Source organism: Theropithecus gelada, chromosome 1 (assembly GCF_003255815.1).
Source record: "Theropithecus gelada isolate Dixy chromosome 1, Tgel_1.0, whole genome shotgun sequence".
NCBI classification, from domain to species: Eukaryota; Metazoa; Chordata; class Mammalia; order Primates; family Cercopithecidae; genus Theropithecus; species Theropithecus gelada.
Window position 1 is genome coordinate 141,861,113 of NC_037668.1, and position 16,481 is coordinate 141,877,593.

General features: G+C 43.1%; 1 pseudogene; it reads right to left on the minus strand.

Moving 5' to 3' along the window:
• Positions 1-9,853: 9,853 nt before the first annotated feature.
• LOC112615713 lies at positions 9,854-9,917 on the minus strand (annotated as a pseudogene).
• Between the last annotated feature and the right edge of the window lie 6,564 nt (positions 9,918-16,481).

Consider the following 16,481-nt stretch of genomic DNA (forward strand, 5'->3'; position numbering starts at 1 on the left):
TAAAGTTTGGTCAAGCAAAGAATCTTTGTCAAGGGCCAGAGGAGGCCAGAAGTGAGGCCAAGAGGTGAGGAGGGACTAGCTACTATAGGACCTTGTAAGGGGAATGGAGGGGTTGGAATTGGAGGGCAAAAGAGGTGAGTGTGGTGGTCAGGCTGGTGGGGAAGGAGTAGGGATCTGGGCAGCTCTGGTGGAGAGGCTCCTGAGCCCTATCACAGGTGTTCAGGGGCCATGAGAGCATCTTCCTGAAAGCAGGACTGACTGCAGCCCCTTGATCCTGCTGGCTTACCCTTCAGAAGCAGGCCCTGACAGAGAAGAACTTGGATTTTTATTTTTTTTTAAGTGACAAGACCTTGCTCTGTCACCAGGCTGGAGTACAGTGGCATGATCATAGCTCACTGCAGCCTGCGTTTCCTGGGCTCAAGTGATCCTCCCACCTCAGCCTCCTGAGTAGTTAGGACTACAGGCATGTACCACCATGCCAAACTAATTTGTGTGTGTATATGTGTTTGTAGAGATGGGGGTCTCGCTATATTGCCCAGGCTGATTTTGAACTCCTGGCCTTAAGTAATCCTTCTGCCTCAGCCTCCCAAGTGTGAGCTTGAGTTTATGAAGATACAATAATTTGGGGATTTCTCCCAGTCTATTTCCACCCACAATTTTTATTTTTATTTTCATTTTTTATGTTTTTTGAGGAGTCTCACTATGTCACCCAGGCTGGAGTGCAGTGGTGTGATCTCAGCTCACTGCAAACTCTGCCTCCTGGATTCAAGCAATTCTCCTGTCTCAGCCTCCCGAGTAGCTAGGACCACAGATGCTCGCCACCATGCCCGGCTAACTTTGTATTTTTAGTAGAGACGGGGTTTCACCATAATGGTCATGCTGGTCTCGAATTCTTGACCTTAGGTGATCCACCTGGCTCGGCCTCCCAAAGTGTTGGGATTACAGGCGTCAGCCGCTGCGCCCGGCCCCCACTCACAATTAAACACAGCCTGCACACGTATTTCTGCACCAACAGGCTGACAGGCTCTCATTGGAGAGAAAATAACCCACTCCCTCCTTTTGTGGAACTGGAATGATTTCTGTGTCTTGGAAAGTTTTCCTGAACAACGAGATTCCCTGAACAACAAAAATAAGCTTATAGTAGTAATGTTACTAGACCACAATCATGCTTTCCGCTGTGAGCAATGGTGGGTGATGTCCTGCCCAGGAAGCTGATGACGGTAAAATGGAGCCGCGGAGGGCCTCTTTGATGTTGCATTAGCTCCCCCACGTGGCAAAATGCAGTATTGTTATTTCAGAGCAAGAAAATCCCTTATTTAGCCGTGGAAAAGGAAACCACTATCTCAAAAGGCCTTTGATGCTTTTCAGCATCTTGCTTTGGATCTCAGGCAGTCATGACTACAGATCCCAAAGCCCTCTGGAGTCTGATACTGAGCGCCTCATGAACTGATCCATCTGTTTATGTCTGTCTTTCTATCATCATTTGTGACCACATACGTGCCAGGCATAATGCTGGGTACTGAGGCTTCAACCGTGAACAGGACACTGTACTGTCCTTACAGAGGACATAGACAGTGGGCAACAGGCCATTGCAATTCACCGTGGTAAGTGCTATGGAGACAAATTACTGAGGATCCTCACCCAGATTTGGGGAGTCTTGGGTTATTTCACTTAGCATAATATCTTCATAATATCCTCAAGTTTCATCTACATTGTAGCATGTGACAGGATTTCCTTCCTTCCTTCCTTCCTTTTTTTTTTTTTTTTTTTTTGAGATGGAGTTTCACTTTTGTTGCCCAGGCTGGAGTGCAATGGTGCAATCTCAGCTCACCGCAACCTCTGCCTCCCGGGTTCAAGCGATTCTCCTGCCTCAGCCTCCTGAGTAGCTGGGATTACAGGCACGCACCACCACACCTGGATAATTTTGTATTTTTAGTAGAGACCGGGTTTCTCCATGTTGGTCAGGCTGGACTCGAACTCCCAACCTCAGGCGATTCGCCCGCCTCAGCCTCTGAAAGTGCTGGGATTACAGGCGTGAGGCACTGTGCCCGACCAATTTCCTGCTTTTCTAAGGTGGAATGATATTCTATTGTCTTAGATATACCACATACACTGAGAAAGTCTTTTTATATTTAATTTATTTTTTAATTTTTGAGATAGAGTCTCACTATGTCACTCAGACTGGAGTGCACTGGCGTGATCTTGGCTCACTGCAACCTCTGCTTCTTAGGTTCAAGTGATTCTCCTGCCTCAGCCTCCCTAGTAGCTGGGATTACAGGTGCGTGCAAACACAGCCAACTTTTTTTTTTTTTTTGTATTTTTAGTCAAGATGGAGTTTCGCCATGTTGGCCAGGGTGGTCTCAAACTCCTGACCTCAAGTGATCCACCTGCCTCGGCCTCCCAAGTGCTGGGATTACAGGCATGAGCCACCACACATGGCCAGGAAGTCTTTTTTTTGAGACAGGGTCTCTCTCTGTCACCCAAGCTGGAGTGCAGTGGTGTGATCATGGCTCACTGTGGCCTCGACCTCCTGGGCTCAAATGATCCTCCCACCTCAGCCTCCTGAGTAGCTGGGGCTACAGGTGTGCACCACCACACCTAGCTACTTTTTGTATTTTTCATAGAAAAGGGGTTTCACCATGTTGCCCAGGCTGGTCTTGAACTCTTAAGCTCAAGTGATCCACCTGCCTTGGCCTCTCAAAGTGCTAGGATTACAGGTGTAAGCCACCGTGCCCGGCCCTCAGGGAGGAAGGCATCAACTGGGGCCCGAGAGCTGAGTTAAATTCGTGTAAGGATGGATGGATAGATGGAGAGAGGATAGGAAGGGGAGAGGGCTCCAAAATGACTGAGTAATGGGCTGGGAACTGAGAGAAGTTTCGGTGGCTGTAGTGTGGACTGTCAGACGAGGACGGTGATGGGAGATGAGGCCAGAGAAGAGAGCAGGTGCTGGGACACACAGGGCTTGTGAGTTCCGCGAAGGAGTTTGCCCAGTGTCCAGCAGGAGGCAGTAATGGTGGTCTCCCCATCTTGTTCTTACGGGCTGATTTAGGCTGTGGTTCTCGCTGCGTGGCTTCTCTGTGTCTGTTTCCTCAGCCAGATCTTTTCTGAGTGGACAGCACTTCGGGAAGACCTACGTGGGATGGTTGGATCCTGGAGAAGCCTACAAGTGGCCATCGATTCAGTCGGGACACTGTATTGCTCTGGAACATGCGGGACTGGCTCACATTGGCTCCTGAGAGGAGGGAGAAAATGTGCGCAGGACAAGTTGGAGATGTTGTTTCTCAGTTTGCAGTTGGTTGGATCATGTCAGCCCATCAGGATATTAGCCAGGATGGAAACGAGCCTGCCAGAGCATCTGAGGATGGGGATTTGCCACTTGGGGAATTAAAGACAACAATGACAAAATGAGCTTATCAGAGGACCCAGTAGGATTCTCATTCCTATGGCTGGGTACTGTTGGCAGGAGGGCAACTTCCTGGGCACTCGAAGGCAGGAGGAACTTGACTCTTCGCTGGGGAGAACACGGCTAACATCCTGTGCTGTACAGCTGTGGCCTTGCTGTTAAATTCTTGTGTCTTCTAGTTATGTTTAGAGGAATTATATCTTTTTACTGTGTCTGTTGGCATTTTTACATCAATCACGGTCCGTCTTGTAACAATAAAAAAATCTTCCAAAAACTGTTTTTCTGTTTAAATTAGCCTAAAACTCACTCTCTTTCTCTCTCTCTCTCTCTGTCTTTTTGAGACACAGTCTCACTCTGTTACCCAGGCTGGAGTGCAGTGGCATGATCATAGCTTGATTATATCTCACTGCAGCCTTGACCTCCTAGGCTCAAATGATCCTTCCACCTCAGACTCCTGAGGAGCTGGGACTACAAGCACACACCACCACATCCAGCTAATTTTTTTTGTATTTTTGTAGAGGCCAGGTTTTGCCGTGTTGCCCAGACTCATATTGAATCCCTGAGCTCAAGCAATCCACCTGCCTTGGCTTCCCAAAGTACTGGAATTACATGTGTGAGCCACTGGGCCTGGCCCCTAAAACTATCTCTATCATTTTTCAGCAAAAAGTATGATGAGTACTAATTTTCTTTTCTCCCAACTTCATGTCTAAGATTTTGAACGTTGGGTGTTTAATGTCTGAAGGTATTTTCCTTCATGAAAACATGCAGGAGAGGGAGCTGCAGCTGCAAACTACGGTTCTGAGGCCTCTTCTCCCTGTTCTCCCGCAAGAAGTCCAAGGTTCATAGCACCATGGCTAAGAACACATCTTAGATAGCAGGGCCTCTGGGTAGAGTGCCAGGGACCAGAGGAGACCAGGCTTCCCCTCCACAGGTATTAGTGTGTATGTGGGGGTGAGTCTGCTGTGGCTTGGGGCTGTCCCTGGCCATTCCACTGAGAAATAAGCCTCATGTGCTGGAGGGCCACCTGCTGCTTTGGTCCTTTCTGCCTATGATCCAAAGGGGAGGATGGTGCCTAGTTAGCCTCCTCTCACTTGTTCCCTGCTGGTTGATTGGGAAGTGTGAGCCCCCACCCCTGGGATGGCCAGACCAGTCTGCCTAAGACTACACACCCTGAACTGATGTGATGGAGGCCGACACCAATCTTTTGGGGGGTCTTTTGAAGGATTTCTTTTTAAATAAACTTCAGATTTATCAAAAATTATGGAAAAATTGCAAGACTAGTCCAAACCCCTCCTGCATAATTTTTACCCAGATTCACCAATAATTTACTTTTTGCTTCATTTTTGCTTTATTATTCCACCATCCATCCATCTACATACACACCATTATATGCATATCCACAGCATTATATCCCCATTACATATGCATATATGTGCTGTGTGCCTGTGTGTGTATATTTTTTCTGAACCACTTGAGAGTCAGTTGCAGACATTGTGCCCATTTACTCCTAAGTACTTCAGGATGTATGAAAATCAGAATATTTAACACTGACATATTGCTATGATTTAATCCAATTGATATTCAAATATCATCAATTGTCCCAATAATATCTTTTATAACCTTCATAATTTTTTTCTCAGGTAAATGATCCAGTACAGGATCATAAAATGCCTTTAGTCATTATGTCTTTTTAGTCTTTAATCTAGGACAGTTCCTCAGCCTTATTTTGTCATTCGTGACCTTGACATTTTTGAAGAACACAGTCTAGTTAGTTTGTAGAATGCCTCTCGATTTGGATTTGTCTGATGTTTCTTTATGAATAGATTCAAGTTATGCATTTTTGGCAATAATATCATAAAAGTGATATGTCTTTCTCAGGACATTACATCAGGAGGCACATGATACTGATTTGCTCCATTTCTGATGATGATAATTTCGACCATTTAGTGAAGGTGGTGGCTGTCATTTTCTCCATTGTAAAATTACTATTTTTATAATACCTTTGAAATTAATCAATTATTTTTTGGGAACTACTTTGAGACCATATACATATTCTGTTCCTCAACAAACTTTTACCTACTGGTTTTGCATTCATTGCCTGAACCAACCACTACTATGATTATTACAAAATAGTGTTTTTAAAAATTACAGTATTTTTTCTTCCTTTATTGGCTGGTACATGACTGCTAGGAAGAGTTTTCCATTATCTCCCAGTTATTCACATAAATAAGGGCAGATGGGTTTCTATTTTGTTCAATGGATTAAATGCATTACTATTGTTATTTATTTTGACGCTCAAATTGCCCCAGATTTTGCCAGGGAGAGTCCCTTTAGGACAGCTCCTGTGCCCTTCTGACATGTCCTCATCATTCTCCGAGCATTCCCTTACTTCCTGGAACATGAAGATATTCCAGATTCCACTTATAATTTTTCTGCCCTAGCTCTGGAATTAAACATTTCTTTTTTTGTGGGGGGGAAATTAAGCATTTCTTCAAGGAGCCTTGTTTTTTGTTTTTGTTTTTTTTTTTTCTCTAGTGGGGAATAGTATTTAGAAACCAAGATCTGACTGCTTACTGCTACTGAAATCACTTCTAGTGCCTCAAGGCAGACAGATCTCTGTTCTCTGTATTAGAGGACACTCTGTTCACTCTCTAGCTAACAGGCCCAGCCAAGAATTTTCTTATTCTTTTTTTTTTGGTGGAGTCTCCAGGCTGGAGTGCAGTGGCACAATCTCGGCTCACTGCAACCTCCGCCTCCCAGGTTCCAGCGATTCTTCTGCCTCAGCCTCCCAAGTAGCTGGGATTACAGGCGCCTGCCACCATGCCCAGGCAATTTTTGTATTTTTAGTAGAGATGGGGTTTCACCATGTTGGTCAGGCTGGTCTTGAACTCCTGACCTCAGGTGATCTGCTCACCTAGGCTTCCCAAAGTGCTGGGATTACAGGTGTGAGCCACCATACCAGGATGAATTTTCTTATTCTTTAGGAGAATGTACCTTGATTTGATTTGTTATTCACTATTGAATGGGGCCAGGACCATAATGTTACATATTAAGATGTAGATTTTTGTCTAGTATAGCTATAAATAATTTTATGCAGGGAAAAAATAACCACAAAAACTAAAACAAAAAATAAAAACCATACAAACAAAGAACAAAAACCCTAGATCCCAAAGGTTATAGTCTTCTTGCCCTGTATAACATTAACCAGTTTTGTATACCACCCCAAAATCCTATTTTAACATCTTTTATTCAGTACCTGTAATACTTAATCTCTCAAGTTATCTTTAAACCAGCTTTACCATCCCACTCATTCTCTCATTAATGAGGTCAATGAGGTTTTAAAAAACCAGGTACATAAATCCTAAACATAATGCTCTCTTTATAAAAGTAAATAAATAAAATACAATTTTAACTCACAAAAATATTATACCTGTGCCGGTGCAGAGGCTCACACCTGTAATTCCAGCACTTTGGAAGGCCGAGGCAAGCGGACCACCTGAGGTCAGGAGCTTGAGACCAGCCTGGTCAACACGGTGAAACCCTGTCTCTACTAAAAATACTAAAATTAGCCAGGCGTGGTGGCGGAAGCCTGTAATCCCAGCTACTTGGGAGGCTGAGGCAGGAGAACTGCTTGAACCCGGGAGGTGGAGGTCACAGTGAGCCGAGATCGTGCCATTGCACTCTGCCTGGGGAGCAAGAGCGAAACTGTCTCAAAAAAAAAAAAAAAAAAAAAAATTATACCCAGCTGGGAGTGGTGGCTCACACCTGTAATCCTAGCACTTTGGGAGGTTCGGGTGGGCGAATCACTTGAGGCCAGGAGTTCGAGACCAGCCTGGCCAACATGGTGAAACCCCATCTCAACTAAAAATACAAAAAATTAGCTGGGCGTGGTGGTGCACACCTGTAGTTCCAGCTACTCAGGAGGCTGAGGCAGGAGAATTGCTTGAACCCAGGAGGCAGAGGTTGCAGTGACCCAAGGTTGCACCACTGCACTCCAGCCTGGGTGACAGTGAGACTATCTCTAAAAAAAAAAAAGAAAAAAAAAATTATACCCTGCCACTTGAGTTTAAATGGCCTCCAATTCCAAATGACCACAATGCGATTTACTTTAACTTTCCCTCCTTTCCATATTTGTAATTCTCTTCTCCAACAATAAGAAATATTGCTTTCATCCTTCTGAATATATTTATTAATTTATTTAATTAGAAAATACACAGAAAGTAGTTTTAGAATCACAAACCCATACTACCATGAAAATTACAACTACCAACCAGGGTTCAATATTTGTTTACAGTTCTTTTTGTCCTTACTGAGAAGATACAGTCAAAATGCTATAGACAAAGTCTCTTGAATTAGTTCTTTTCCCCCCTATTCAATCGATTCTTTTTGAATTTGTCTGGTGTGAGCCTATAATCCTAGCACTTTGGGAGGCCAAGGAAGAAGGATTGCTTGAGGCCAGGAGTTTAAGACCAACCTGGCCAACATAGCTAGATCCCATCTCTACCAAAAAAAAAAAAAAAAAAAAAAAAAGAGGGAGAGAGAGATTCTTTCTGAATCTCAAATCTGTTTAGAACAGGAGTAGCTTGGTTTACTTCACTACCCTTAGCTAGAGTATTTTTAACTGTGGAGGTTCCTTTCACATGAAAATAGGTCCTCACTTTTTGCATAGGTGGCCATAGACATATAATAGAAATAACAAATAGACAAGCAGCAGAATATACAAAACAGTTGCATTTTGATCACTTCCCAGGAGTTGTGCATTCAATTTGCCAGTGACTTCATGTTTCTACTAGCCTTTTGCTGATATCCTAACTACACATTAGTTCTTTCTACCCCACATGGAAAATGACAGTATTGGCATACTTTAATTAACTCCAGATATTTTTCTCTATTTAGAACTCTGAGAAGTTGATCTCTCTCCAGAGGACCCCGGATAATTAAAAGCAGTTCTAATTCTCTAGAGTTGGGCCATTCAAAGCCAGTTTTAAACAAGAGGTTGAATGATGTCCCCACATGTTCAATTTTATATATGGTGTTAGCGTGCTTCCGGTGATAAGGGAGTTTTGTTAATGACTCGTGTAAATGACAGCTTAATTTTTACTTTTTAATAGTTGTGCTGTGTGCTTTCCTCTCATTTTTAATAGTTCGCTGTGTGATTTGTGTCCTGTTAGTAACAGGATTCTAACAAAGCCTAACTCTGGGTAAAATCTGGAGTTTATCTTCAGGCCCCTGACCCTGTTGTATCACCCTTTCCCACCTTGATGGTAGTCTCCCTATTTTCCTTGTATGCAGTGCCCTGAGGAGATCTTTTTCACACATTTAAAAGTATTCTTTCATCACAGTATCTGAAAGTCATTCACACGAAGTTGTAAATATCAGATAATAGCTTAAAGTGTTACTCTTCTCCCTTAGACTCCTACAGGACAACCAGAGACAATCAGCTTCACAGGAACCTATCCTCCTCGCTGGCCATGTAATTTACATAATTTGTAGGGCTGGGTGCAAAATGAAAATGTGCTTATCTTGCTAAAAATCTAGGAAAAAAACTGTAGTTAAAATACTAAAATATAAAGCTGGCGTGGTGGCTCACGCCTGTAATCCCAGCACTTTGGGAGGCTGAGGTGGGTGGATCACTTGAAGTCAGGAGTTCAAGACCAGCCTGGCCAACATGGTGAAACCCTGTCTCTACTAAAAAGACAAAAATTAGCCGGGTATGGTGGTGGGGCACCTGTAAACCCAGCTACTTGGGAGGCAAGAATCACTTGAACCTAGGAGGTGGGGATTGAAGTGAGTCAAGATCGCGCCACTGCACTCCAATCTGGGCAACAGAGTGAGACTCTGTTTCAAAACAAACAAACAAACAAACCCCTAAAATATAAAGCTTTTTTTTAAAAATTAATTTTTATTTATAAAATGTAATAGGGATAATAGTGATATATGAGTCATGACATAAACCTACAAATTGCAAAAATGTACCATTTTTTGTTTCACCAATTTATATAATACAATGGATAACAATACTTTATTGATGTGAAATCTTGATTGGTCATAAGATTTTTCTGACTCACCTTTCTGCAACTCATTTCTAAAGCCATCAAAAGTTGTATTTTCTGTTTTATTTTTTAAAAGAGGGACTATAGGCCGGGCGCGGTGGCTCAAGCCTGTAATCCCAGCACTTTGGGAGGCCGAGATGGGCGGATCACGAGGTCAGGAGATCGAGACCATCCTGGCTAACAAGGTGAAACCCCATCTCTACTAAAAAATACAAAAAATAACTAGCCGGGCGAGGTGGCGGGCGCCTGTAGTCCCAGCTACTCGGGAGGCTGAGGCAGGAGAATGGCGTAAACCCGGGAGGCGGAGCTTGCAGTGAGCTGAGATCCGGCTACTGCATCCCAGCCTGGGCGACAGAGCGAGACTCCCTCTCAAAAAAAAAAAAAAAAAAAAAAAAAGAGGGACTATGTTAATCTTCTCTGTATCATTCCAATTTTAGTATATGTGCTGCTGAAGTGAGTACCAAAATTTATATTTTCAAGATGATGACAGCAGAGTAAGAAATAAAAATAAAATCCTAAGCCTCCCAACCAACTGAATGCAGTGCCTGTCAGCCAAAGGGACCCCAGAGGAACCTTAAAAACTGAGTTCCTAGCCATGAGGGGATGGGAGGTCAGACACACCTCAATATGCCCCATCCTTATTCATCTTTAACCAGAAATTTTTCCTAAGGAGTATGCAGAAATCAACCCTGGGAAACAAGAAACAGACGACTCATTAACTTATTGCCTTTAGCCAGTTATCTGAGGCTGTGACTGGACTCCCCCTTCTTTGCGTGTGTGTGTGTGTGTGTGTGTGTGTGTGTGTGTGTGTTTGAGATGGAGTCTTGCTCTGTTGCCCAGGCTGGATTGCAGTGGCGCGATCTCCGCTCACTGCAAGCTCCATCTCCTGGGTTCACGCCATTCTCCTGCCTCAGCCTCCGGAGTAGCTGGGACTACAGGCTCCCACCACCACGCCTGGCTAATTTTTTGTATTTTTAGTAGAGACGGGGTTTCACCATGTTAGCCAGGATGATCTCGATCTCCTGACCTTGTGATCTGCCCGCCTTGGCCTCCCAAAGTGCTGAGATTACAGGCGTGAGCCACCGCACCTGGCTTTTTTGTGGTTTTAACACAGCAACTAACCAGCATTCCTTTCTGATAAGAGATCACTTGACCACAGAGTGGTTCTCAGCAGTCTGCAGAAGATGTGTGTTGAGCAGATAGATATTCCATAGTTTAATTTCTTTAGCTTAGTGCTTTATTGTATAGTTAAAATTAAAAAAAAGAAAGCAAGAAAGGAAGGAGCTATCAAATTATGAAAGGACATTGAAGAAACTTAAATGCATATTACTAAGTGAAAGAAGTTGTATTAGTCCGTTTTCATGCTGCTGAAAGAGACATGTCCAAGACTGGGTAATTTATTAAAAAAAGAGGTTCAATGGACTCACAGTTTCACATGCCTGGGGAGGCCTCACAGTCATTGCAGAAGGTGAAAGGCACATCTTACATGGCGGCAGACAAGAGAGACCTTGTGCAGGGAAACTCCCGTTTTTAAAACCATTAGATCTTATGAGACTTATTCACTGTCATGAGAACAGCACTGCAAAGACTCGCAAAAATCATTATTAGAGATAGAATGGGATTGTTTGTGATGATAGAGGCTCAAATCATTTTTCCCCATGATTCAATTACCTCCCACTAGGTCCCTCCCACAACATGTGGGAATTGTGGGAGCTACAATTTAAAATGAGATTTGGGTGAGGACATAGTCAAACCATATCACAAGTCCATCTGAAAAGGCTACATAGCATATAATTCCAAATATATGACATTCTGGAAAAGGCAGAGCAATGGAGACAGTAAAAAAACCAAAAAGATTTCTGGGTGTTTGGTGAGGGGTAGATGAATAGGCAGAGCACAGAGGATTTTTAGGGCAGTGAAACTATTCTGTCTGATACTATAATGGTAGATACATATTATCATATATTTGTCAAAAACCATGAAATATAACATACTAAGAGGGAACCCTGATGTAAACTACAGTGATAATGACATGTCAACATAGGTTCATTGATTTTAACAAATGTACCTCACTAGTCTGAGATGTTAATAATTGGGAAGCTGTGTGTGTGTGAACACCTTATTTTCCTCTCAATTTTTTGTAAACCTAAAACTGCTCTAAAAAATAAAATCTATTAATTAAAAAATTAATAGGAGGCTGTGTACAGAGATTCTTTTTGTACAAGGAACAAAACCAATTCAAATTAAGCCAAAAACAAAAGTAAATGCATGATAGGTCTTGGTCCTGCCATGTGATGACTTAAATCTAAGGTTATAGCAAAACATCTGAAGCTCATTGCCAGGCTGTGATGGTGCAAGACCCTAAACAGAATGCTCACAATGGAGAGGCTCATGACATTAAGCCACAGAGGCACTATGAGAAGCTTGCCACAGGTGACAGCAGCAGAGCTGTGAAACTTGCCTGTGGATCTATACTTTGGAAGTGGCCCACAAGATGAACTTGTTGGGAAAGAGTTGGGCAGATAGATCCATGGCAGGCCTGCTGAGTCCTGTGCATAGGACACCCAATGCAAAAACCTCATCCATTTTGTGCTGTCTCTTTTCTTCCTCCAAAAACCCATATGATGTATATTTTTCTTACCTTTTTTTCCTGCAGTAAACCTAATCCTATAGATGCAAGAAGGCCTGTATACACAGAACAATCCCTGCAGTCAGCAATGGAGCCTCTCTTCTACTAAGTGACAGAGAAACTGAGTCACAAAATAGCCTAAGAGTAGAATGATGGTTGCTAGAGGATACAAGGAGAGGGCAATGTGGAGTTGGTGTTCAATGGAGATAAACCTGCAGTTTTGGAAGATGAACAGATGAAAGCTGTGGTTTTGGAGATGGATGGTGTGATGTTGCCTAAGAATGCAAATGTATTTAGTGCCACCGAACTGTGCACTTAAATGCTAAAGCTGGTAAATTTTATGTTATATATATTTTATCATGGTAAAAAAATGTCCAAAGTAAATGCATGCTAAAGATTCTGGAATGTCATTGTAAAACCAAGGTAGAATATGCATGGCCTCAGGAGTAACCTAAACAGAGACTCAGAAAACATTGGGATCCCCTTTTCAAGGTGGGAGGAAAAGTGCTCAAGCTTTATTTTTCACAGCTTCAACCATCAGATTCAAGTCCAAAAATCTAGGGAAAAAACTCATTGACCCATGTTGGGTCAGGTACAGTCTCCCATATCAATCAACTATGCACAAAATGTCCCCATGCCACCAGGACTGTGTGGTGTGTGGTGGCCAATTTTGGTAAGTACTCCATGTGCATTTGAAAACAACATGGACTTTGCTGCTGTTTGGTGCAGTATTCTACATATGCTAAGGAAGCTAAGTTTGTTAATTGTGTTATTCAAATCTTCTATATCCTTACTGGTGTTTTTGTCTGCTTGTTCTATCCATTACTAAGAGTATTGTATTAAAATCTCATACCAAGATTGCATATTTTCCCTTTTTGTCTTGCCAGTTTTTATTGTACGTATTTTGTGGCTATGTTGTTATAAGTATGTAATTTTACTACATCTTCTCAATGAATTGATCTTTCATGGTTATGAAATCTTTCTCTTTATCTCTAATAATACTTTTTGCCTCAGGGTGTTCTTTTTCTATTACATAGCTATATCAGCTTTCTTTTGGTGTTTGCATGCATTTCTTTCTGTGCTTTCATTTTTAACCTTTCTATATATTTATAGTTAAGCTATGTCCTTTGTTGCTTTTAACTAGGCTGAGAACTTTTGTTTTTAATGTAGTCATTTAGATTTAATGGAATTAGTAATATATTTGTATCTAAACCTACTTTCTTCTTTTTGCTTTTTGTTTGTCCCATCAAGTCTATGTTTTCCTTCCTCTCCTTTTTTTTTTTTTTTTTGCTTTCTTTTGGATTAACTATTTTTTATTATTTCGTTTCACCATTAGACTGGTTTTTACTATTCTTTTGGTGGTTATCCAAAATGTCAATAATACAGAGGCTAAGAAACCCTGACTAGCCTCTTGTTTTCTCTAAACTGGCAGTGAAATCTAGAGGTTTGATTGGATTCAGTTCATTTTTTGGGGGAGGACAGAGGTCTTCACAGATGGACCTGTATTGTACACTGTATTATATGAGAAGGCAATCATGTCCCATGCATAGATGCACAGATTGATGAGTGGCCTTGGGTGTTTCAGTCAGATCCATCTATTACAAAGGTCTCCATTAGGCTTTCACCTAATTGTGTTAGCATCCATTGGTGATGGCTACCCAGACTCATTATTTCATTAAGGGTTGCAAGATGGTGACTCCTCTATCACTTGTTCTCCTATTAGCTGCAATTCTTAAGAAGAGCATTGGCTTGTTAACTACTTACAGTCCACACAGGAAAGGTAGGATAAATGCATGATTGATGAGGCAGGAAAAGAGTGTTACTATGCAATATTATACCAAACACTTGGTTTTAAATTAATCTATGAGGCCTGTTGAAGGAAACAGACATCTAGGGGGCAGCAGAGACCACCAGCTGCGGAAGCCATCGCTGATCCCTCTGACACGCATTACCACTGAGTGTTGTCGCTGCGCAGTGTAATTTCAGCTGCCTAGAATCCCAGCTGCTCTCAGAGGCCATATTCCCTTGCTCCTGCAGTGAGGAGCTGGGGTTGTCTCTGGTGCCTCCTGGTCCTCGTCACCTGCTGCTGGAAGGTGAGGGAGTATCTCACCTGGGACCAGCAGAGGAACCCAGTAGTCCTGTGTTGGGGGTAAGGGGGAGATGTGGAGGGCAGAGGGGACTCTGTCTGTGACAAGAATGCAGACTCCACCAGTTCAACTCCCTGGGTGCATTCTTTAAACAGTGTCAATATGGTATCTTGGATAAACGTGTGGGCTTTTAGCTAACACACTTGAGTTCCAGTCCTACTCCTGCTACTGAGGAACTGTGGATGAAGCTCAGCTTTCTCACCTGTAGAATGTGGCTGATGATAGCTGCTATTGCACGGCATTGCTGCAGAAACAAGAGACGGTGTGTGTAAAGGGGTCGGCCGGGGACCTGATGAGCAGGTGTGTGTGTGCACCTGTGTGGTGTCAGAACAGGGAGCCCCTCACTGTTCCCTGGTGAGGCTTGGCCCAGCTCCCAAGCTGATGGCTGTGTTCAATGCCCAGCAGCCTTTCGCCTCCAGAGAAGCATAGCTAGACAGGGTGCACAGGAGGGCTGGGCTCCAGGCTCCCATGCCCTCTGTGACAGATGAGCAAAGGAAGACCTTGAGTGACTTCTCCAGGTCACTCAAGAATGTGGCAGAGTAGAGGCTGGAATCTAGATTTGCAGACTGTCAGTCTTGAGCTTGTATTGGCTGCATCGAAGTTACTATTTTCTCTGGATACTCTTAGTGCTTCTCAAAATCCTGAGGTTGTCTTGGTTTAAGTTGTAGTCACAGACATTTTCAGAGACTCACACATGAAATGAGCCCTCAGTATACATGTGTACTTTAATTCATACAATTATACTCATCCCGGGCTTAACTATTGTCTATCTCTTACCAGCCCAAGAATGTGAAATACAAAGTGCAGCCTACACCCTAACTGCAAGCGAGAGTGACTGAGGGGCTGTGGATACCACCTTCCTAGCTGATTTCACTGCCAGGCCTGCTGTAGGAACAGGCTTGTTAGATCTGAGGCACCTTAGACAGGATTCTTAACTCAAAATATCTCCCTCTCTACCTGCTGTGGGGATTTCTTTTTTTACTGTCCATGTTCAAAATTGGATTAATTGTCATCCTTGATTCATAATACCCTCATTATTATTAGTCAACACAAGGCTTTCTTTACTTTATTTATTTATTTATTAGGCAGAGTCTCACTCTATCACCAGGCTGGAGTGCAGTGGTGCGATCACGGTTCACCACAACCTCCGCCTCGCAGATTCAAGCAATTCTCCCGCCTCAGCCTCCCAAGTAGCTGGGATTACAGGCACGTGCCACCACATCTGGCTAATTTTGTATTTTGAGTAGAGATGGGCTTTCACCATGTTAGCCAGGATGGTCTTGATCTCTTGACCTCATGATCCGCCCGCCTTAGCCTCCCAAAGTACGGGGATTACAGGCGTGAGCCACCGTGCCTGGCCAACACATGGCTTTCTTTAATTTATTTAAGTTATTATTAGTAGTATGACGAACTGGGCACAGTAGCTTATGCCTGTAGTTCCAGCTCTCTGGAAGGTCAAGGTGGGAGGATCACTTGAGCCCAGGAGTTTGAAATCAGCTTGGGCAACATAGGGAGAGCCCCACAAAAAATACAAAAAATTAGCCAGGCACGGTGGTGTGTGCCTATGGTCCCAGCTACGTGGGAGGCTGAAATGGGAGGATCAATTGAACTCAAGAGTTCAAGGCTGCAGTGAGCCACGATCACACCGCCGCACTCCAGCCTAGGCAACTCTGTGAGACTGTCTCAAAAACAAAACAAAAAGTATGATGAATTCCTATGTAACCACCACCCCACCCAAGAACTAAAAAATTACCTAAAACTTACATTTCTCTGTATGCTCCTCCCTCACTTCGTTTCCCACTCTTTAGGGCGAAAGAGACCACTATTCTGTTCTTTTTGTATGTATTTTCTTTTTTTCATGAGTTTTACTTCATATATTTGTATGCATATGTTATATTTTCCACATTCAAAATTTCTCCACTAAACAGGGAAAAGAGAAAGACCCTTTATGTGGAGAAGAGCTAATACATACTCCTTGAAAATAGAGCCTGGCAGCTTCCTATACATAATTCTTATTAAAAGTATTAAAAATTGGCCGAGTGCAGCGGTTCATGCCTATACTCCCAGCACTTTGGGAGGCTGAGGCAAGCGGATCACTTCAGGTCAGGAGTTTGAGATCAGCCTGGCCAACCTGGTGAACCCCCACAATCTCTACTAAAAATACAAAAATTAGGCAGGCGTGATGGCGGGCACCCTGTAATCCCAGTTACTTGGGAGGCTGAGACAGGAGAATCACTTGAATCTGCGAG